Source organism: Anguilla rostrata, chromosome 15 (assembly GCF_018555375.3).
Source record: "Anguilla rostrata isolate EN2019 chromosome 15, ASM1855537v3, whole genome shotgun sequence".
Lineage (NCBI taxonomy): Eukaryota > Metazoa > Chordata > Actinopteri > Anguilliformes > Anguillidae > Anguilla > Anguilla rostrata.
Genome location: NC_057947.1, coordinates 29,798,311 through 29,820,725, shown reverse-complemented (window position 1 = coordinate 29,820,725; position 22,415 = coordinate 29,798,311). Strand labels below are relative to the sequence as shown.

At 43.6% G+C, this 22,415-nt stretch overlaps 1 long non-coding RNA gene across 3 annotated transcripts in view; it reads left to right on the top strand.

Annotated features, from left to right (window-relative positions):
- The window catches only part of LOC135240983 (uncharacterized), a 138,092-nt gene extending 116,249 nt beyond the window's left edge, over window positions 1-21,843 (top strand). For 2 of the 3 annotated variants that reach the window (XR_010325844.1, XR_010325842.1), the window contains 2 exons: window positions 1,993-2,102; window positions 21,742-21,843. This is a non-coding gene — a long non-coding RNA (uncharacterized LOC135240983). Of the gene's footprint in view, window positions 1-1,992; window positions 2,103-3,071; window positions 3,159-21,741 lie in introns of those variants that run through there. The other variant, XR_010325845.1, reaches the window with a different exon arrangement.
- The last annotated feature ends 572 nt before the right edge of the window (window positions 21,844-22,415 follow it).

Sequence of the window (22,415 nt, the reverse complement as noted above, 5' to 3'; positions counted from 1 at the left end):
CCTTGATTCTTATGAGGAAACCTCTCGTCCTCCTCCAAAAATGAATCACTGTCTCTCCTCCTCTCTCTTTCTCTTCCCCCCCCCCTTTCTCTCTCTCTCTCTCTTACTTTCCTAGCTTTTGTCTCCTGCTGATTAGCAGTGACAGGTCTTGGCATCTCCCCTGGGAACCGGAGGATGTCTCATGACTGGCTTTAGATTGTATGATCTAATGGGGTCATGCTTTAAGTCAAGAGTCTATTAATAAGAATCGATAAATACGCTGTAGGAGATGCGGGAGGTGACGGCCGGCGCGGGGGCATTGCTGTGGAAGGGGAAATGGCACCGAGCTGTTGGAGTCTGGCGTCGAAACAAAGCGCCTCAATGCGGTCCACGTCACGTGTACACGCACGCGTGCCTCACCCCCACACCACACCACACCACACACCTGTCTATCTTTCTCTCTCTCTCTCTCTCTCTCCCTCACTTTCTCTCTCTTTCTTTTTCTCTCACTCTCAATTTTTAATTTCAATTTCAACGTGCTTTATTGGCATGATGTGCGCTGTGTTGCCAAAGCAAGAGCTACAAAGAACAACAGTTCTCTGTCTCTCTGTCTCTCTCTCTCTCTGTAGAATAGGCCTCTGTGAGGAATTTGTAGTCATATGCATGTACTTCTCATTTTCATTCCCTGTGAAATTTTCAAGATATTGCAATATAATTGGAGTCCATCCAGTTTGTTTTACATTATTCAGAGTTTGTTTTTATTCATTTCAACCTTGTTAGTATTTATTTACTTTTTTTTTTCAGGGAGTGCTTAAAATTTTGAGCAGCAAAACAGACTTATAATGTACAGGATTTATAAGAAAATAGAAACAAGATAACATTTTTTATATTGTACGGTTATTATGTGGTCTCTACCCTTTTATAGAGGTATTTATTAGTTTTATATCTTTATTTCAATTGAAGTGAATCTGAGACAACTGAACTTTTATGTAACCTAACGAATGGATTGAGAACATCGGTTATAGATGTTGGCTGTCTCCAACGCACTGCTTTGGCTACGGTTTTTGATAAGCTCAGAATATCAGCTATATTAGAGATTTTGGCCGACTCAAAATCAGTGCCTTGGCAGCAGTTTGTGACGAATTAAGAACACGTTTTTACCTTTTAGGGTAAAGCAGACCTGGCCTTGAAGCAGCGTCTTTTTGTTTGTCAGATAGACAGCCTTGTTTTTTCAGCCAAACCAGCAGAACTGTGCCAGCAGCTTCTTTGACCACGGTTCAGAAATGGCTTCATGGCACGTGCGTCGACATTTTCACTAGCCACGGCTACTAGTGAAAATGGCCGACCATCTTATTGTCTGTCCCCTAGTCTTACCATTGTCAGAACCCATAGCAGCACTGCAAAAAAAGGAAAAGTTTTATCCAGGTGACATTTGGCTTGAGAATGACGTACAAGTAGCCTGTATTTGATGACGTAACACCTTTAACGCTGCTAACGTAACAGCCAACAGCAGAGAGCTCTGTGTGAAACCATTGCCCATGCTCTGCTATGGAGGAAATGCTAGCTGCTGTTTTTGTACAGCAGTATCATCGCTGTGAGATAATCATTTCTATATTAGGTTTTTTTTTTTTTTACTATCGCTAATCTTAATAATCTATAGTCAATAAAATGCGATGTTACATTTGTAAAGTTCGGGTAATAATGGGTTAATTCCTTCTTCTCCTATTAGGTCCAGGCATAACCAGGTGTAAGATGTTAGTGGTTATGACGCAATGCTCTTTGTGCATCACTTTAATAACACAAATGTAGCTTGTCTTCGTTGAAGTTGCCATCTTAGATGATGCCAGAGCATCCTCTCATGCACTGCTAGACAGTGGCGTCTCTGTCTCTGCAATGTGTGTGTTTATGGCTGTCTCATTATATTCAAGCATACTGGCCCTAACCCATGTCGGTACTTACAAAGGTTACATGCAGAGAACAGAGAACGCTAATATTGTGTCATTTTCTCTTTAGGCTCTGACACTGGAGAAGAGACATGCTGTTGAATGGTGCTGTTCAAGGCTTGCAAGCCAAAGATTTTTGGACATGCACTCTTCCATAATGTTGGTTCCAGTTCTGAATGGGTAAGTGGTGTTGGATTATTTTCAGCTGTATTGAATGAATACAATAATGACTGAATACAATGTTATGTATATACAATGTTATATATATACTAATGTATCTTTTTTTAAATATCTTGTCAATATAATATATGTAAGGCATGCCAGATAACAATTATGCAATACATAATGGAATAATGGAATGTTGCACATAGCAGAGTTCCAGGGGTAATTAATCCAGCCACTTGACATCAGCAGGCATCTGCTAATCTAGGGGTTTCTGTGGGACAGTTAATTAAATCAGCCTCAGCTCAATGTTTGCTTTCCCCCGTGCCCAGAGGAGCAGGTGTAATTGAGCATGTGCAGTGTACCAATGTAAAAAAAAAAAAAAAAAGAAAAAGGCTTTTACAGGGTGATAAAAAACTAAGGGAGACCCTGCCTCAGCCAGACTTTGAGCTCAGTGAAACAGGAGGTCTGGTAAAGGGCTCCAGTCTGACACCATTAGGAGGGGACTTGTATTCTCTTCCCACATAAGAGTGTCAGCCCCTGACAAAAACCTGCGCGGCTGACAGGTCATAAAAGTGACACAGTGCCATGTGGGAGGTCAGCATGGATTTTTATAAACTTGCAGGTATTCAGTACCTTTGTAGAGGAACATGGGAGGTAATGAATTCAAAGCCTTTTGCTGGAGACTGGATCAGTTTTACTTGAGTAAAGACGCTGGGGGGGGCTTGGCACACACTGGGAATGCTGCTAGCTGGACCGGGCATTGATGTGTGGCATATGATGTTGCTTAGGTAGGCATGAAAGCCTTCTGTTTTAACCCTTTAAGGATGTGAGATTGCAAAGATGTGATGTGAGAATGGTCTCAACTGGACATTCTAATGCTGATGTAACAATCACTGCTGGTAACTGAAATCAATGGAGTGCTAGAACACTGACTTAGAATTTTGAAAAAAACATTCCAAGAAAAAAAAACCCTGCTCTTCATAGGGCTAATATCAGAATCCTGGCTACATGGAATTGCAGTGTCACTGGAGGTGAACGGACTGCTGATGACAGAACAAACAAAATAAAAAAAGGCTGTAAAACATTGGTCTGCTTTGCCAGCTTCTTGCTTATGCCCCATTGAAGAGCGTTTTGAATTATTACAAATGCCCCCATAGAACGGCTGTGAAACTCAGATGCGTGTGTAATGGGGCTGCTGGAGAGACAGCCAGAGAGAAAAAAGAGAATCAGCAAAGAGGACAGATGGACCAGTCAGCTTTGTGTATAATAGCCAACCTGTCTGTCGCTGGCCACTGGGGAGGCAGGCCACTGTAAAGCAGTAAATACATTCTGATGAAGACACATAATTAGAGAATAACGTTGTTAATCGTGAAACGGTCTCGAGCGAATGCTGCCCCCCTCCCCCAAAACAAACCGACAAAAATTAAATTAACGTGACAAAAAAAAAAAACTAATAATATTAACATTTTCTTGTTCTTAGCTGGTCTGTCAGGGTTTAGCTCAATTTAGAAAAGACAACATGGTCAGAACCGGTATTATATTTCACTGAAATTAAGGATCTTTGGCCGTGTCACTGCAGTCCATTGTGTGTGAGTATCAATGACTTGCAAATTCATAATTTGCAAATCAGCGTTATTATCAGGTTAACAACATACCCTCATTATCGAGTCTCTTGTGTTTGTTAACATGGAAAAGCTCTCACTTGGTTCATAATTTAGTTTGATAATAACCATCCAATATTGTGGCAGCCATTCTGCAGTAGGTAAATGCTGATCCCTGCTTGCTGTGATGACTGAGGGTAATAACTAAACCATTTCAATCAAAGGCCGGGCACACTGTAATAATATTCCAGCAATACTTTACATAATGCCTATAAACAAAACTATTTGCTGATATGTTTTGTTGCAAAGGAACAGTGTTTAAATGTACAGTATATTCATATTTTATTTACAAGACCACTAGATGTTCTGGTGTTAGTTAAATTTTTGCTGAAGACCTGAACAAATCCTCTCTTGCTCTGTGATACATTGGCATATGGAGACACAGAAGCATTCTTTTGGAATCATTCCTCCCAGGGAAGAACAAGGGGATTCCTCTTCGCCGGAGAGTATATGTGTGCTCTTCACATTTGTGACGTTTGGAAGGAAAGCATGTGCGCGCACAAACATCGTTATGTGCGTCTGTTTACATGTGGTCTAGCGTTCTTATGGAATTCCTCTGCTATGGCCATTAGCACAACGGTTTCCTGGCAATGCACCTTGGGAGTCTGAGTCCAAAAATCTCAGAGGCCTTCATCACTAAAGTGGCAGTGGTCAAAGGACGGTAAACCATGTTACCAGCACAGACATACTGGCTTTCACTGGCAACAGTGTCATTTTGCAACTATTCTTCCCAGGAGGTTGGATTTTATATACGTCCACAGTCTTAAAAGAAATTACAGAAAGAACATTCAGTTTCTTATTAGTTAAACTTCGTTCTGGGCAAGCTTTGTACACAAAGTTGAGGTGGCATGTCAAAGAGTCCCTACACTGCAAAGTTGTCAAGGCCACATAAAGTAATGCTGGTGTAAGAGTGAAGGCGCCTCCATCATTCATTTGGTATTGGGCATAAGTGATTTCCACTGGCTTCTCTCTCATTCCTCTTCCGTAATGGATCCTGTCAAAGGTCTGTTATCTCCAGATGAATGAACTTGCATTTTACTTTGCTGCAGGTGTACAGTAAACTCATTTTGTCTTAGGACAATGTCATAATGACATTGTATGTATTTAAAGTTTCTCTGAATATCTTACAAAAAAAAATCACACGTAAAAATCACAGTTTTCATTTTTTTTCACGTTAATGAAAATTTCCACATGCAGAAACAAACTGTGACATTTAATCATGAAATTACACATTTTCACATGTGGCTGACTTAGTCAAATGTGAACTACAATTTTCACATGTGAAAACAAAACGTGACTTGAAATAGCATAGGTTACCCGCTCTCTTCTTATGAGTGGGATTATTTTTATAGTTCGTATGTGTACTCTTCAAATGGACTCTTCTTGGGTGTTCATATGTGGTTTTTGCACATGTGATCTTTCCCTTAAGAGTCCAGCCAATCAGTTACCTGTGGTTTCTTAGGATGTTAACAATGTCTTAACATTCCCCTGCGCAGACCTCAAAACGGGAATAGATCCTTTCGGTTTCATGAAACCTAATACACACTAAGGATAATTAGTTCAAGCGGTTCTTAGACTTATATTTTCAAAAATTCAAAAAAATGAGGCCTCTAAATCAGGAGTGTTTTGGGGGTGGGGAGGGGGTGCAGGATCAGTCATGTGACTAACATCTAATATGGTCAGTCTTTGCCATCAGGGTAATAAGAGGCACCTGTTACTTGGGGAAAGCCAAAGTACAGTAATCAGCTTCCAGGGCCTGGCTGAGTCCTTCGTCCCGACAGAGGAAATGTTGTGTAGACTGTGCGAGATGGGTCAGTACCCCCCCCCCCCCTTAGAGTAATGACAGACTCCAGCAGCCGGATAAGCTTCATTGGTTTAGGATCTTTCGGAATCTCTCCGCATTAACCCTACTGATTGTACATGCAGACGTTATTAGGGTCTTCAAAAAAGAAGAATTAGAAGAAGAGAAAAAAAAAAGAGAAGAGAAGGAAACCGGAACAGCGAGTTCCTCCCCTAGATCTAATCATGGCCGCCCATTTCACGCAGGAAAGCCTGGAGACAGGATAGCTTCAGCTGATGGGGGAAAAATACAGAGGGGAAGGCCTGACGATTAAGGCCATCGAGCAATTTAGTGTATTTTTCCCCTCCGCAAAGAAGGGATGGAGATTATGTTCAATTTGGAGCAAGCCGCGGTGGGGTTCGCTCACCTCCGTCATCAGGATTAGGGCCCGGGCGGTGTCAGCCGCGGCCCTCTGGGAAATCAGCACGTCTCCAGACAGGTCAGCGCCCGCTGGCCCGCGCATGCATATATTCATGGGCTGAACCTCTCACGTCGTCATGGCGCCCGCGGAGGAGGAGGAGGAGGAGGAGGAGGAGGAGAAAAAAAATTAAATAAAAAAATTCTTTTAATTTACAGAATCAGCCCCATTCGATGCATACATGCATGGGGGGGAAGGATGCTTACGAGCAGCTAGCCGTGTTGAAATTCACCCGGTAGGCTGAAATGTATGCCTGCGGAAGCCGCTCGTCAAACTCGGGCCCGCCGAATCGCAGTTCATTTCAGCGGCTGGTTTTGCCTGTGCCCTTCAACCGATGCAGTTGTGGGAGTGTGGAATTTCAGTTCATGCAGATTCATTACCGAAGCATAATGTTGCACTGTGCATGAGAATCAGGGTTTTAAAAATATATATATATATATTCTTTTGCCACGTTCTGTCTTTATTTTTATTTCTTTCCGATTTTATTGCGTTCCAAATATTGGACAGGAAAGAGTTGTGTCTGAAAATATTGTGCCAGGTTTTTTTTTTAATGAGCAGAAGCACCTGGGTAAAATGTAGCTACAAATAGCATGGGACGTTGAAGTGATTTAGATCTTTGAGTTTTGCAAATGCAGCTGTGAAGTTCAAACAATGCAGCCCCAGCAGGAGAGTGGGAGAGTTTGCTTGAGTGCTCCAGCTTGTCCGTCTGTAAGCTGCAGTCGTTCAGAGTCAGCCCGGTGCCTTACAGGAAGTGGGACAGTGGTGATGATCTCATCTCCCCTTATTCACGCGGGCATCTGCGAATATCTGAAGAGAAGAAGACAGAAGGCTTTGTCCGTCAGCTAATCAAACGTGCAGCGGCCTCTTTCCCAAATCAGGAAAGGTTCCTCTCAGATTATGAAGACTCGTTTAGCTTTTCCTGCGTTGTGTTCCCACCCCTGTCTCACAAACGAGACTCCAATCATGCCGTACGTCACTAGTGCACATGTTTACCAGCCCAGAGGCTCAGGTCGGCCGCCAAAAGGGCTAAGCAGCGGCCATTTTAAATCCGGGTCTGAGCAAATGAGGGAATGCGCTGGCCAGCGAATCCCGCCATCGACGGAAACGGCGGAGGAGCCGGCGATGGCGGCCGAGGCATCTCCAGCCAGCCGCCATCTGCATCTGGCGAGGGGTCTGGCGAGGGGCCTGGGGTCTGAGCGCCACCTGCTCCGGCAGGTCCCCCGGCCGGCTCCGAAACGCGCCACGATGCAAATTGGTGACAAATTATTCCGTCCGGGATCTGAGAGGTATCTGATGTAAATGATCAAGATACGGACAGGCCCTGTTGCCATTAACCGCTAACTACAACATCTCGCATCCCCCACCCCCACCCCGACACAGTCGCTCGCTACTGCCCGTCCCTGAACACCAATTCCACTGCCCCCCCCCCCCACCCCAAACACTCTCTCTCCTGCAACCCCCCCATTCCCCCAATCCCCCCCCCCCCCCCCTGCCCCTGAACCCCCCTGAGAGTGGGCCTCAGATGCAGATCACCTCCATTAGTGCTCAACAGCGTTCCCCTCTGAGTGGTTATGGCTCCCCAGCCGCAGCCTACAGGTGTAGCCCCAGATTAAGCGAATAAATTCATCCGCTCAGCGGATCGCGTCCCCTGACCCCGGCCTGCCAGGCACTGAATGGAAATGTGTTGAGAGGCAGGGCTGTGATCTCAATCTAACCTGGCCTGTGTTCAGCTGACAGTGCCGAGGCTGGAGATGGAGTCGGAGGTGGGGGTGGGGGTGGGGCTGGAGCGCGTTGGGACGTCCCTGTATGACACGAGCCAAAAAAAATACATCATGCCAAACGGACTTTTTTTTCCCCAGCATCTTTCATTGACCTTAGATCTGTTTCTAATATTGCTTTTGAGTCCCTTTCATAGATTTGCTGGAAAAAAGAAAACCCTGTTAACTTAAACTCCCGTTTAATTTCCCTGTAATTTAATCAGAAACAGGCTTGTTTTGTCTTCCCCTCTGGAAATGTGTACGCTGTTAAAAGGTTTTGTTGCTTTTGTTGTTTTTGTTTGTTTTTGATATATTTACGCATTGTGAAGTGGTCGATTTCACCCCCCCCCCACAATATGACACCGCTTTTCTGTGTGTGTGTCAGATTGCCTTTTGAATTTACCTTCTGATTCTGTCAGGGTGTATTGTAGTAGGACTAGTGTGGGGGGGGGCTGGGGTTGGGGAAGGGGGGGGGGGGGGCAGGGGATGATTCCACTGCGCCCTGAGCATTTTCGTGAAGGCAGGAACTGGCTCAAAGGCTGTCAGCACACCCTCTCCTGGTGCTCTCTCAGCTGTGTTCCCAGTAAAAGCTGGGTGTTTGACAAGAAAAGGGTTTATCCAGAACACCCGTCACACCGTCTTCATCTTGACGTTTCTTTTACAGGGAAAAAGAAAAACATTTTTTTTTTTTTAAATACAGAAAATTTGATGTGGATCAAAGCGATTTTAAGGTTACAGCTCTCCAGGCAGAAGGTCAGATCATGCAGTGATGAGAGAGTGTAATGTGTATTTACAGAGAAAATCCTCTAGGATTTCTAAGCCAATTAAACAGATAATGGCTGTTTGGAATTAGACAATATACCGTGACTCACTATTTGTGCTTCCTTGTGCTTTGTGCTTAGAAACAGTCTGATGTCTACAAAAATAGAATTGAAATTTGAATTTAAACTACAATGACTGAGTAGACGATTACTTCAGAGTTGCCACAATTAATTTTAGAGTTTTAAATGAGATTAAATTACCCGGATTAAATTACACCTGACCCCTGATTCTGGAATATATTGTTTTAATTTAGTAGTGCATATTTAGTGCAGATGTTGTTTAGGAAAGGGGGAGTAACTGTTAGTTTGCAGAGTCAGACACACTGTGAACATGCAGTTCTTTGGGCCACAAAATGATGACTGACCCTGATTTTTGTGTTTCTAAATCAATCAGTGATGTTCTTATGGCCTGTATTCAGTCAACATTTGTCTTTTGTGTACTGGTAAACTCAGACCTTATAATTTTTCTTCACGAACTCAGTTTGGCAAGTTACTTTTAATGATTGTGCTGAAGTGTGTTTGTGAAGAAATAATGAATTATTGCGTCAGTTTTATTAGTCAACCTTAAGGACACATTTTGATTGAATCCCAGCCTGTGTTGTCTGAGAAGCTGAATGGCCGAAGGCAAAGGTACGCGAGGGACAGAAGAACAGCATTCAAACTGATTACAGCAAATGGAAAACGAATGGTTCTGAGAGGCTTGTTTTCTTATTGCAAAATGGCGGCAATTTCTCCAAAACAGCAGAATACCCAAGCTATGGAATTAAAAGCGCTTGTCCTGTTTTCCGTGAATGACAGCAGTTGGCCTTTTTTGTCGCGCCGCTAAGTGGATCTGGCATCTTGGAAGGCCGTCCCCGCTTTGCGGTTGTTGTTTTTGACTCCAGTGTCTCTTGCTGTTTGTTTACAAGCAGAACAGGGACAGGAGGAGGAGGAGGAGGTGGGGGGCCTTAAAACCACAGCATTTCTGGGGTTAGCGCAGACTCCTTTAGAATCAATACGTGCAGCTCCGTCCTCTGTGGATGCCTTCAGGCTGTTTTGGTCATCCCTTCAAACGCTGACCGTGGGCCAGCCATAAATATAGGGTTACAGATAGTGCCAAGAATAAAGGCTCCCTCCATTCTCTTCAAACGTTTTGCCTTTGATTTAATACTTGTTTCTGGTTTTGTGGGAAAAAAACATTGTGGGACCGCAGCAGTCCAAATCAAATCGAAAGCACATCCAAGCACATCTTCACACATCCAAAAAGGCGGTGGTTCTGGAGCTTTTGTTTGGGCTCTCCCCGATGCCTCAAGGCAGCTAGCTTTCCCTGTCGTACTTTCACTTAACCATTTAAGGTGTAATATCTCAGACATGTAAATAGAATGTTCTTATTTGAACATTCTAATGCTGATGTAACAATCACTACTGATAATTGAGAGCAGCAGAGTTCTAGAATACTGACTTAGAATTTAGAAAAAAAAGAAAAAACCTACTTCAAAGGGTTTTTAAAACAAATTTTTCAATTCTTTCATGAGTTTTTCCTGCCCAATTTAAGCAGCTGTCTGTCCAAGTCCTGCTGCTCTTGAAAAAACATTACAAAAATGTTTTTTCTGCATGTGGATTGAGATGGCCTTCACCTATACGGCAAAACTTTGCCATGCAGTAGCATCACTGGACAGTTTTCATCACCGGCTAGTTTTCCTCAACAAACCAATGTACAAATGAGTTGTTACTCCATTGTGCAAAAGCACATCTATGTCACAAATCTTTCAGGTTTTTTGTCTTATTAAAATGCTGACATAAAAATGGCATTTGTAATTAAAATATCTTTTAATAGAGTGACATCAGTGTGCTTCATTAAGTATCATCCACTTACAAACATTTGCCAGCTGATAATGTTAATTTATTATGAGGCACTTTGATTTTGATTGAAAAGATCGGATCTGACATTTTTATGACTTTTATGGTCGGCAGCATTAGTCTGCCAAGTTTCAAGGCAGAAATGTGTATTCATATGAACCAGAGCAAAGTGCTATGCTGATTGGCAGTTATATGCATTGGTGTGATATTGCGTAGGCTGTTAGTCACCCATTGCAGTGCTCACTGAGTCTTGAAGATTATTTAAAAACAATTATAATTAAGAGAGATTTTTTAAAAGATCTGGCTTTGCTTTAAAATTAAAATAAATATTGTTGTAGTTAGAAGAATTGTTACTGTGACAGAAGGTCTGTCTGCTCAAAAAGCCAGAGTACTTCCAGAATTCTCCCTCATTATATCATTTATACATGTGCATTATTCAGGTATCAAGAATATTATGGGTCATTTAACCTCAATCAAACTATGTAAACTACCGTGCTCCCTGTTGGATTGATTCTTTGGAAGGTAAACTGCGGGATTCAGACTTGTCCAGCCAGAATCTTCATATCCCATTTAATGAAGTAATAATGAAGTGAGCAGAAGTGATCTGGTGCGGTTCTGTCACCGGAGGAGAATTAATCTGAATAAGGCCCACAGGATTAGCTCGGGTCTTAGCCTCCCTGCAGCCTGCAGTGGGGGAGAAACTATTTTGGGGCTCAATTCTCAGAGGATGAGCATAAGGCCCATTTACATAGAGGTCAGACCGCGTATATGTTTTGTGTGTGTCACATCACCTTTTCTTAGTCGCTGTTATCTCTCCTGACATTCCGTTCTTAAATACTAAATTGACGAGAGGAGAAGAAAAAAAAACGCGTGGTAAGGCAGCGTTTGTAAAACTGGAGACAGCGGATGGCAGTTGGCTCCTTTCCTTCTTCCTCCGCCGTCATCGTTATGAGATGATACAGTTGCTGAAGCACAGCGTTTGAATCCTAAGGACCCGGGGGAGCGGATTTCTCTCGCCCAAGCTCCCTTCTAACGGGGATTAAGAGGATTAGAAACCATTAAATGACCAACCACAAGGTCCCCGAGCAGGTCTGCCTCTCCCAGGTCCCTAGCTCCAGGGGCAGACCTGGAGTCCAGTTTACAAAGTTCCCCTGAAAAGGGGCCTGCTTAGCATGACAAAGGGCGCGGCGATTCGCTGATCCGCCAGAATAACAGACAATGAACCCGCCGCAGTCTACCCACCTCATTTTCATCTGAACAAATGGCATTACACTTGGCAATGACATTGTTCTAAACTCAAACACAGGGCTCGCCTTCCCGTGCGGAGCTCAAGGTGTCATATTAATTATTTAAATCTGCAGAAATTCTCAGCTCTATTCTCTCCAAGGCCCTATCACAGTGCCAGAAGGTCTGGAATCTGCATTAGTTTTGTTAATTAGAGCTGAAACAAGGCTTTGATCTCAATGAACATTGGGGGGTAAAAAAAAAGGAAATTTCCAGAATGAATTATTTTCTTTCTAACCTATTTTCTTCAAGGTTTCTTTTTTTTTTTTTAATGTGTGTTTTAACACCAGCGTGTTCAACTTTAATTTAGGATGTACGATGCCTTTGCACAGAGGTTAAAGGTTCTGAAGTTAACCAGCTTCAATCATAGGGTCAATAATAAAGGTAATTGCAAAACACTAATTCAGCAGTGGAACCCCACAGAACAGTTTTTTTCCACCCTGCTAGGCTTCATGTAATACTTCTTGTCGGCTCATTTTGTGAAGATTATAGCAGCCGTAACAGGGACAGAAGCATTATATGTAATGGTGGCAAATATGGAAGTGATAGTAGCTACTAAAATAGCATTTTCCCGCAGAAGAAAGGAAAAGCCATTTGACTGTTAAATTCCCAACAATGTTCCAGATGCCCATAGGTTAGCAGCTGCTGTTTATAAACAATACATCTCTGTGGCAGTTGGTGCTAGCCCCACTGTAGTACAGCGTGGATAAGTCACAGGGTTATAGACAAGTGTGCAGAGGGGTGTTTTTGAATAAGCACCAATATTTATTGTATGGGATACATATGACTCTACTGCCAGTGTGCTCACAGTGGGGTCAACCTCACACTCTGTTTTCATTTTTGGGGAAAACAAGATAGTGGGAATTATTGACTGTTATATACCGTGCAGCGAGCTTATTTATGTGAATTGCTAAAAAAAAGAGAATGGTTATTCTGCAGTTGTCACATACTGTACATATTCTGGCTGACTAAGCCTACGAAGAGTTGACATTACTCAAAAACAATGCCCCTTTAAGGCTTTTTCTAGTGTCAGCTTGTCTTCCATCTTAAAATAAATTTGATATGTTGCATTTCTGTAGCGATTGATTGAACCGTTTCTGGGAGGCGCGACAATTCAAGGTCCCGATAACTTGCACTTTGAACTGGCTGTGGCCGCAGCTTTCGCGATCGCGCACTTCTCTTCCTCCGTCAAAAATAATTACGTGCCTGGCCTTTTCGTTCAGTGACACGTTCTCGCGTGTGGCAGGGGCCTTGGTCGTGCAAACGCTGCTGCGCATCGCGGTGCAAAAACAGTGACAGTTCTCTCTATTGGGGTCCGTGTCATCCCTTTCAGCGAAGCCCGATTGAGGAGTTTCTGCATAATTGAAGCGTGTTTTTAAGGAAAAGGGGAACGTGGCGTACGTTCTCGCGCGCTGAGGGGCAGGGAGGTGGTGAGAGGGGCCTGGGGTTTGATGCGCAGAAGCCGGAGGCAGCTGTATCGATCGCGAGCCCTGCGTTATCCTCCTCTCTTCCTGGATAGTCGGGGTCCAAAATGTGTTAAATGTCTTAAAATCTGTTCATGTGTTGCGCAGATGCACTGTATCCCTTACCCTAACCCTAACCCAAACTGCATCACACCAATGTATTTTCCTGCAGTTCTACATGCACACGCATTGCCCTTGAACAAAGAATATGGAAAAAAAATTAACTAAAAGATTTGTTTTGACCATTTGTATGTCACTAAAACAACGAGAAACGAGACTGGGCTGTAGGCATATTCTTCAGCACTGTTGGACAATTATTGTAAGGATATCTATTCATACATTTCACCAGTGTGTGTGTGCTGTCGTTGTGTGAGCTTTATCTGTATGACCCAACGCATCTGACAGTTGGGTGAATGCCATAAACATGGTGGCTTGTTTTACCCAGTCCCTTAACAGCAGCCATTTTAGTTTCTTTTCTTCACGTTTCTTTATTTTGCCATAGCCTGGATCTAGATCAAACTTAAACAGCATACGACTGTTTCTCTGAAGGCTACCCCCCCTCCCCTTTTTTATTTTATTTATGCTTGCTTTCCCCCCACCTCCCATCCCAGATTTAGCACGGGAAAGCAAAATAATTACACTGGAGCCAAACTGCCCATGGCACTGTGGTTTGATGTTGACCCTCTGTGGCCTTCGAGTCTGCCCGCTCCTCTACCCACACGAGCAGGCGTCCATGAATACAAAGGATTGTGGGGGATTAGCCTCTAAGACATTTGGCGGCCATTGTTCTCTTTCTCGTAAATGAGTTTCGCTGGTCGCGCGCGGCCAAGCGCAGATCCAAGACATCTCCGTGAGGAAATCTTATAATTACCTCTTCCTCTGAAAATGACAGCTTTGGCCCCTGGATCTCAAATCTTGGACATTAGCAATTGAATGGAAAGCCTTCATACTGTATATCATTTTAATCTTTCATGTTTAGATCCACCAGATGGCTTATTATCGCAGGTTCTGAGGAGAAAGAGAGACAAATGGCTTCTGTCCGTCTTAGGGAGAGACCCTAAAAGGGATTGCATTCATATAGGGCGAGCGCTGGATAATTGTGTAGCTGGCTGTTTGGAGCTTCTGAGCTTCTGCTGCCCTCCTATAAATCATGAACATCATTAATAGGAGACAGATCTGAATTGCAGGAATTATGATTGGCTGCTGTAGGGTCATGTTTTGAAATAGAACGCACTCCAAAGGAAAACATGTACAAGTAGCATTGGATTTTTTTAACAGTTGCATGTCATAAGAATTTTTTTCCTACAGATTCATTAGTTCATATGCAAAAATATAACAATGTTCGGCCATACACAAAACACAACACCAAACATCAACTAGAAACATAAATCTATGAGTCTACAATACTTTAAGCCCATAAAGCTGTCTTTATTCAACATAATTCTCATTATTTTTAAAATAAATGTTCCAGAAAAAAAAAATTCCATCACATACCAATTTTAAAGTTCAAAATATAACTTTTGAATCAAATGTGGATATGCACAGAGAGCTAATGTTGTGTAACCTTTGGTTTGCTTTCATGGCACAGTAATAATAACAACGCATACATTATTCAGTATTGTTTGGAATAAAGGCATCTTCAATGCAAATCATCTGAGAGGCGAACTTTTAAAAAAGTAATAATGTGCATCTTGGCAGGGTTTTGGTATTTATATTAGACCCCCCCTCTCCTCTCCCCCCCCCCACCCCCACCTCCCTTTTCATTTCATTTCTGGGCACTTCGCATTCTGGTCTTCCTCCTCTCCTACTCTGTCAGCTCTCCCAAAAGAAACAATAAGGTTTAATCTGCACCAGTGACAGTGATACATGGGGTCAGGGAGAATCCCTTTTCAGGTGTTATCATTAAAAAGCTATTCTTCCCATTTGGTGTGTGAAGGAAATACAAAGGCTACTACCCCCCAACACACGCACACGCACACACACACACACACGCGGACACACACGTGTGATGCTTATAATACCTTCGAAAGGTTTTCATTGCTATCGTGCAGGCTGTGATCGTCTTCTCTTTCATACTTCTGTAATCTTTTCGACTTTTGTTCCAAATGAAAAACTCCAGAAAGATCTGGAAGAAAGGAACTTCTCCATTGACAGGTAATTTTTTCCTGTCGTACATCTGGACAGTGCATTGTGAAAGTAGCGGGCCTGTGTAATAACCATGGCTTTCACTATTAGTAGCCATTTGATTATTGGAATTACATAATGCTGTTTCTAATGCATCTGTGTAACACTGGGTCTCACAGGATTATGTCAAACTTCATTGCAATATCTAATTGCTAAGGATGCATGATGAGTCATGCAAAAAAAATTAATAAATAATAATTTACTTTGGCAAAATCATAATTCGTAAAATAGTTTTAGAGCAGAGCTGCCTAATCCTGTTCCTGGAGATCTACCGTCCTGCAGGTTTTCATTTCAGCCCTAATTTGGCACACCTGATTCTGTTAATTTGCAGCTCAACAGGATCTCAACACGCTGTTGAATGAGGTGTGATTTGTTAGGGTTGGAGTGAAAACCTACAAGACAGTAGATCTCCTGGAATAGGGTTGGGCAGACCCTTTTTTTTTTTTTACAGGATTAAAACTTTTTAAATCAAAGTGGATTTTGGTGGCACAAAATTGTTATTATTAAGGATAGCTTTCAAAAAGGCTTTTAATACTACTGATTCAAATTATAATTTAAATTCAATAATAAACTAATCATTTAATTGGCAATGAAAAAAATGATAACTATGCAGGTGATTTATTGAAGGTGCCTCATTCACATGGAAATTTGGAGTTAATGAGCACTATTTTTGTTTCTCTTACATGTTCCATCATGAAAAAAGAAACTCTTAGCTCACAACATTTTTTTTTATTAGACATAATTATATACTGCCCTGCAATAGATTGGCAACCAGGGTCCAGGGTGTCTTCCTGCCTCTCATGCCCAATGCATGCTGGGATAGGCTCCAGCACCCCCCCTGCTCAGGAATAAACGGGTATAGATAATGGATGGCTGGATTATTATATACTGTAAAAGCTCATTCAAATTAAAAAAATTAGAAAAACTGAAAATAACCCCAATGGTTTTCTCAAACGATCTGAGCATTTTAGTAATTAAATGCCATACCAAGTAATAATCGACCAAACTTGTAAAAATGTCCGATGCCTGCGTGCTTTGACCACTTTGTAGGCAGGAGAAGGCGTGTGGTCCTCATGGCCGAGCTCTCTGCACCTCTGACTGCAGGTCCAGACAGACAGCCCCGGTAGGAATGGCTGCAATTACAGCAGAACCCAGCCGCAGCTTTCCTTCAGGTGGAAGAGAGGAGGCCTCTGGGAAGGCGAAGCCAGGCCAGGGTCAGCGCACACGCACCAGGCTACGCGCGTCGCGTCTGCAGCCGCGGCGCAGACAGAGCTGAGCGCGGTCAGCGGGTCTCTGAGGACCTCTGCTGCACTCCAATCTTCCACGAGACCCCCGGACCGGTGACTGTGCACCGCTTAGCCTGCTTACACTGACGCACGGCACCCAGATGAAGGCATCGGAGTCACTCATTGGTCATACCCGAGCTAACAGATTTTTCAACACAAACTGTGCCTATGAATTTATATATATATATATATATATATATAGATATAGAAATTACACAATTAAGTGAAAAAGTATTGGGTTAGTGACAAATTTTTTGTTGCTTTGGCTCTGCAGTCCAGCATATTGGTTTTGAAATACAACACAGTGGATAAAGTGCCGACCGTCAGCTTTAATTTGAGGGCATTTGCATCCACATCAGGTGATCCGTGTAGGAACTGCAGGCCTTTTTAGGCATAGTACCCGCATGTACAACTGTATTTAATGTTATATGCTTGGCGAAGAGTTGCTCTTTTTCTGCAAATGAGATGACTGAGCGAGGTGCAGTACTTTGCTCTCATAACTTTGTGCTTGCGGACCAGCTCAGAAGCAGAGGTGTGTCTGAGCGAGCTGCAGTGCAATATGGGTAAACACATTTACTGTTTACTGGTGTTTCCTTGGCTACACAAGGCCCTAGAGACAATAGTACATATTGGCTTCCTTTCCTCAAAGTAATGCCCTCACTTTTGCGCATATGACAATGCACAGCTGAAGTATCTTGCTTTCTCAGACTTCCCTGGCACAGAATAACGCGGATGGGACGGTCGTACTGTCCGCCCAACACCATCCCAACGGAGCATGTCTGAGATGCCAAACGGAATTAGATTTCTGGGAATATAATAAACGCTCTTGTTATGTAAATGCCAGTTCGGGGAAAAAAGCATTGCCAACGGTGAATGACACACAAGCGGCATAACTCATTTACTTAAAAAGCAGCATTCCAACCCCTTCTCTTGTGCTGCCTTCACAATGATATTCACTAGTTTTTTTTCTGTTATTCATCTGATGTTGCATATTTAGCGCTAGGTCCAAGGGCAAGGGCCACCTTGCCACACCGCCCATGTGTATTTTAATGCAATTCCAGTTATCTGCTGCTAGCCACAAGTTACCTGCAGGGAAACCCAATATACTGCAGGAAACACAGGAGGTACCGTATCAGACAATAGCACACAACCTTATGATGTTGACGGTTTACTTTGGTTTACATGGGTGTCCCCAGATCATAGCTATGCGTATGCATTTGCGTTATTTTCTCCGTGATTAAGAAACTTTTTCCAGAACTGATTTAAGTGATAACAGACGAGTTCCTCTTGAAAGCATATATACAGTTATTTCATTCTGTTATTTTATTCTTTACATAAACCTAAAAAAGGCCAGTTGATATGTCAGCTGGATTTCTTTGATGTCCTTCTTCTACCAATATAGCTGCGGCTTTGTTGCACGAGCAGTGAAAGTCAGCATCCTGTTTGATTCCAGAACTGAAAAGCACACTTGAGCTGATTTTTCTATTTCTGTTATGTGAATATATGCACTTCATTATGGCCTTTTTTGCAAAGTCAGGCACGTGTGATTGTTGATGTTAAAACAGTAATTGGTCCATAATTGCACTTGCAGTCATTTCACTATTGACAGAATATGTGGGAAATATAGATGTGCTATGGTTCATGGTAAGTGGATCATAGTATTGTATTGCATTTGTAAGCCCACAGCAGTGTCGTCCCTATGTGTTAAAATGTGTCTTTCTGCCCCACACTAGCAATAACTTATATTAAATAACAACTTTTTGTAATCAATTGTGTTCTAACATGAAAAAAAAGTACTACAATTGACTACAATATAGACAGACTAGCTGAGCTACTACACTAGTCCTGAAACACACTACATTTCTATACTGTGATTTTACATGATTGTATGGTAAACACTATCATAAAGAACATTATTGAAAATGTTTACATTCCATCTGCTGTTGTACCTTTGAGCAAGCTACTTAATATGAACGGCTTCTGTAAATATCCAGCTGTATAAATGGATATATGTACGACAATTAAGCTGTTTAAGTCACTTTGGATAAGTACATCTGGTAAATGCTTAAAACGACTGTGAACATAAGCACACAGAAGAGGCATTTTTAACCAGCTGTTACCTCATTATGTAACAATTACGGTAAGGAATGCATGATTATATTTACAGCACTTCTATGAATATTATTACAATTATTCACTGTCCTTGGAATTGCGGTGCAGAACTTTGGCTAGTTTCACTCATTTGTCCCGGCCTGGTTGTTCCATCGTCAGGTCAACTCTGTGGCTTGGTAGCTGTCACCACAGTAAGCTGTGGCTTAAAGGCAGAGGTTTGGGATGTTTATTAAAACGGAGGTCGGTCCGTGTTTGACCCCTGTCTACTGATTAGCCTTTCAGCTCTATCTTCCATTTTCTCAAAAATGACAAAATGTCATGGCGTGTACAAACAAATAGGTATTCACAAAGCATTTTAGACCTATGCTGGGACCCCTTGGAACCCCTGTTGACATGTAAGGTGACTCTCAAATTCCATTCACCTGCTTATAACTGACCATTGACAGCTGTCCTCATTGACAACTGTGCTTCTATAAAACAGACAGTGCTCTATGTGGTTGACAGTATTCAACTAAAAAAAAAAAAACACTGACAGTATACACCAGAGGCAGTGTTTATTAATGACCTCATACATAAACACTCGTAAAATCAGAACGGCAGACAGTCGTACTGTAGCCGTTTGAAAATCCTGAATATAAATGGATTTGTTTGTGTTTTTTTTTTTTTGCCTCGCAATGTTACTGCTCTACTTTTGCCAAACAAGTCTCTTTATTTTTAACAACCGCAGTCCCTCGTGACTAATTAGCACGCGTCCTCCGTACTAAGTGAAGTGGCGCCCGGATAGCGAAGGGGACACACGTTGTCGCGGTGCGTTGTCGCGGTGCGTTGTCGCGGTGCGTGCTCGCGGCGAAGCTGCCGTCAAACCGCTCTCTGTCGGAATCGCTCGGCCAATAAATCAATTAGCGGGAACGCCAGCGATCCAGATCACGGAGTTCCAAGGTCGCCCCCTACTGGGTAACGCTAAAGGGACGCGACGACGCCGAAAGACTTTGTGGCGGATTGTTGGCATGGCGACGCCCTCTCCGACAGACCGAACGGTTGTTGTGTGAATAGTCCGTTTGCTGGAGCTGGTGTCTGTGAGGCTGCGTCACTGTTCTAAGACCGCAGACCCGGGGCGAGGGGTGTGGGGATGGTCCTGCTGCAGATGGCAGGTGTGCGAGGAGAAAGAGCACGTTCACCACTCTGCAATGTCCTGCCTGCATCGTTAATGAAGTCCCCGGGTGCCGGTGGCTATTGGACCCTTTTCAGCACGCATGATGTCACTTGATCGCTCCCATGCACTTGTGTCTTTCCAGTTCCTGACAGCCTGGCCGCGACAGAGCTCGTCCACAGCTGCTGCTAGAGTACAGTTTTTACATCACAGATTTTCCAAAAAAAAAAAGAAAAAAACAAAGATTGTAGTGGGGAGGTGGAATTTTTGCCTTCATGCTCAACAAGTTCGAGATCCAGGATCAGGGCCCACCAGTCGCGCACCAGCTGTGTGTCTGTATGTCTGTGTGTGTATGTGTGTGTGTGTGTGAGAGTGTGTGAGAGTGCGTGTGAGTGTGTGTGCATGTGTGTCTAATTGTGTGTGAGTGCGTGTGTATGCATGTGTGTCTAATTGTGTGTGTGTGCGTGTGCGCGTGTGAGAGTGTGTGTGTGTGTGTGTGTGAGAGAGTGTGTGTGTGTGTGTGAGAAAGAGAATGTGTATGTGTGTGTATGTGCATGTGTGTGTGTGTGTGTCCTTCCAAGAAAGATATTCTGCCTGTGCAAAGCAATCAATCAGCTCCTCCTGAATTCTTCCTGCATGAGGTCATGAGTGTGCATGCACCTGCCAAATGCTCCTTGATATTTTTATTTTGAGGACTGATGAAAAAGAAAAGACAAGAAGTATTTACTTGGTCACCATGGAAACTTTGTCAAGGGCCATGCCTAATTGGTCAGTTTAATAAATAAGTCTGTAAACCAAATGCTGTTTTCCCAGTGTAAAAAAGACCCAATGAGAGATCGGCGCGCATGCTGTCCAGATGCCAAACCACAAGCCGATCGCCGCTCGAGCAGGTGCTGGAGTAATTATAGTTAAATCAGCTGACAACTGTTACTTTGAAAAGCATGTGTGCTGACAAATAAAAAATCCTGGTCTCATCAGTGGTCTGTGGTGAGGCCTGTCAGGGGGGGGAGCGCGCACTTGCCGATTGTTTCCGACACCGTGTACCTCCTGAACATCACAAAGGACGCGCAAAAACACCATGCAAAGGAGCGGGAAAAAAAACAAAAAAAAACACGGACCGCTCTGCGTCGCCGAGGTCTCCCATGATCCCCGGCTGCAGCAGCATCTGAAGCCCTCGTCTTCTCTTCGCGCGGAGGCGACAGTCGCGTCGCGAGAAGCGGAAAGGGTTTCGCCCGAGCGAAAAACGGCGTCAACTGTCCCCTTTCGATACGGTGGTCCCGGACGGGGGACCTCTCACTCAATCGCGGGATCAAAGTTCACCTCCTGTCCGGCGGGGACGTGCGTGAGGGCGCTCCCCTGAGCTTGGGCCGGTGACGGGAATCTGGGGGGGGGTGGGGCGGTTTAGAGTCGGCAGTGCCTGCACTGGGGAAGAGAAGGCGGTGAGTGATGTCACACGTCGTCATCACGTTGCTGGCAGCCGTTTAACCCTCCACTGTGGAGCTACAGCATCTGTCTGCAGTGTGTGTGTGTGTGTGTGTGTGTGTGTGTGTGTGTGTGTGTGAATAATGTGCGCCCGTGGTTGCAAGCACTGGTAATTAATAACTGTAAATGGAGCTCGGATTTAAGTTCCATTGAGCTTTTGTGCTTTGCGGTGTGTTTGCGGTGACTTTGAGAACAAGGTAGGGGCATAACCAACTGAAAAAGTTCAAATATAATTCTGTACATTGTCAAGGGGATTAAGAGAAGTGCGACAGGTTGTTACGGAGTTATGGAGTGTCCCTGTTTGTGCCCCAGCACACATTTAAGGAAAAGCATTTTGTTTGTGTTTCATTTCCGCAGTTGTTTCAAGGCCTCACAGCTGCAGTTGGTGAACTTCAGCGAGTTGGAGAAGCGAACTCCTGTGCCTCGAGGCCGTTTTTATGGAAATTGAAGAGTATTAAGGTAATTGTCATCTTCTGCTATTTCCTCTCTTCTCTAACGTCAGTTTGACTATTTCTGGACGTACAAGTTTCTTGAAATTCTAGACTTTAATTATATGTGCAGAGCTACTCACAATAACGACAAATTACACGTGTGCATTCTGAAGAACGTAGTCTGCGTGCCCTGGAGTCATAAATTGTCTGCAGTAGGAGAGTGAAAGGCCAGTTTTTTAAAAAAAAAATATATATTTTTTTACTGCCTCTATCTTCTTCCTGTCTGCCTCCTCCCCTGGCGAGCATGGTTCTTCCGCAGCTTCACCCAGTGATTCGCGTGTCGGACGGTATCGGATGCTGTAATCTCGTCAGGTGACGGGAGCACCTCGGGGCCACGTCTTGCGCTGGCCAGGGAGGTCAGCGAGTTTTGGCGGGAACGAAACGGCGAGACGCGTACGCGCGAGCGCGTGTTACCCGTCGAGCGGCGGCGTCTCTGGGCTCGTCTCTACAGGCTGATTAACACAGACTGTATCAAAGGGATAAATAAGACATGAGCCTTCTGTGGGGGGGGGGTTGGGGGGGGTGGATCGTCCTGTCAGT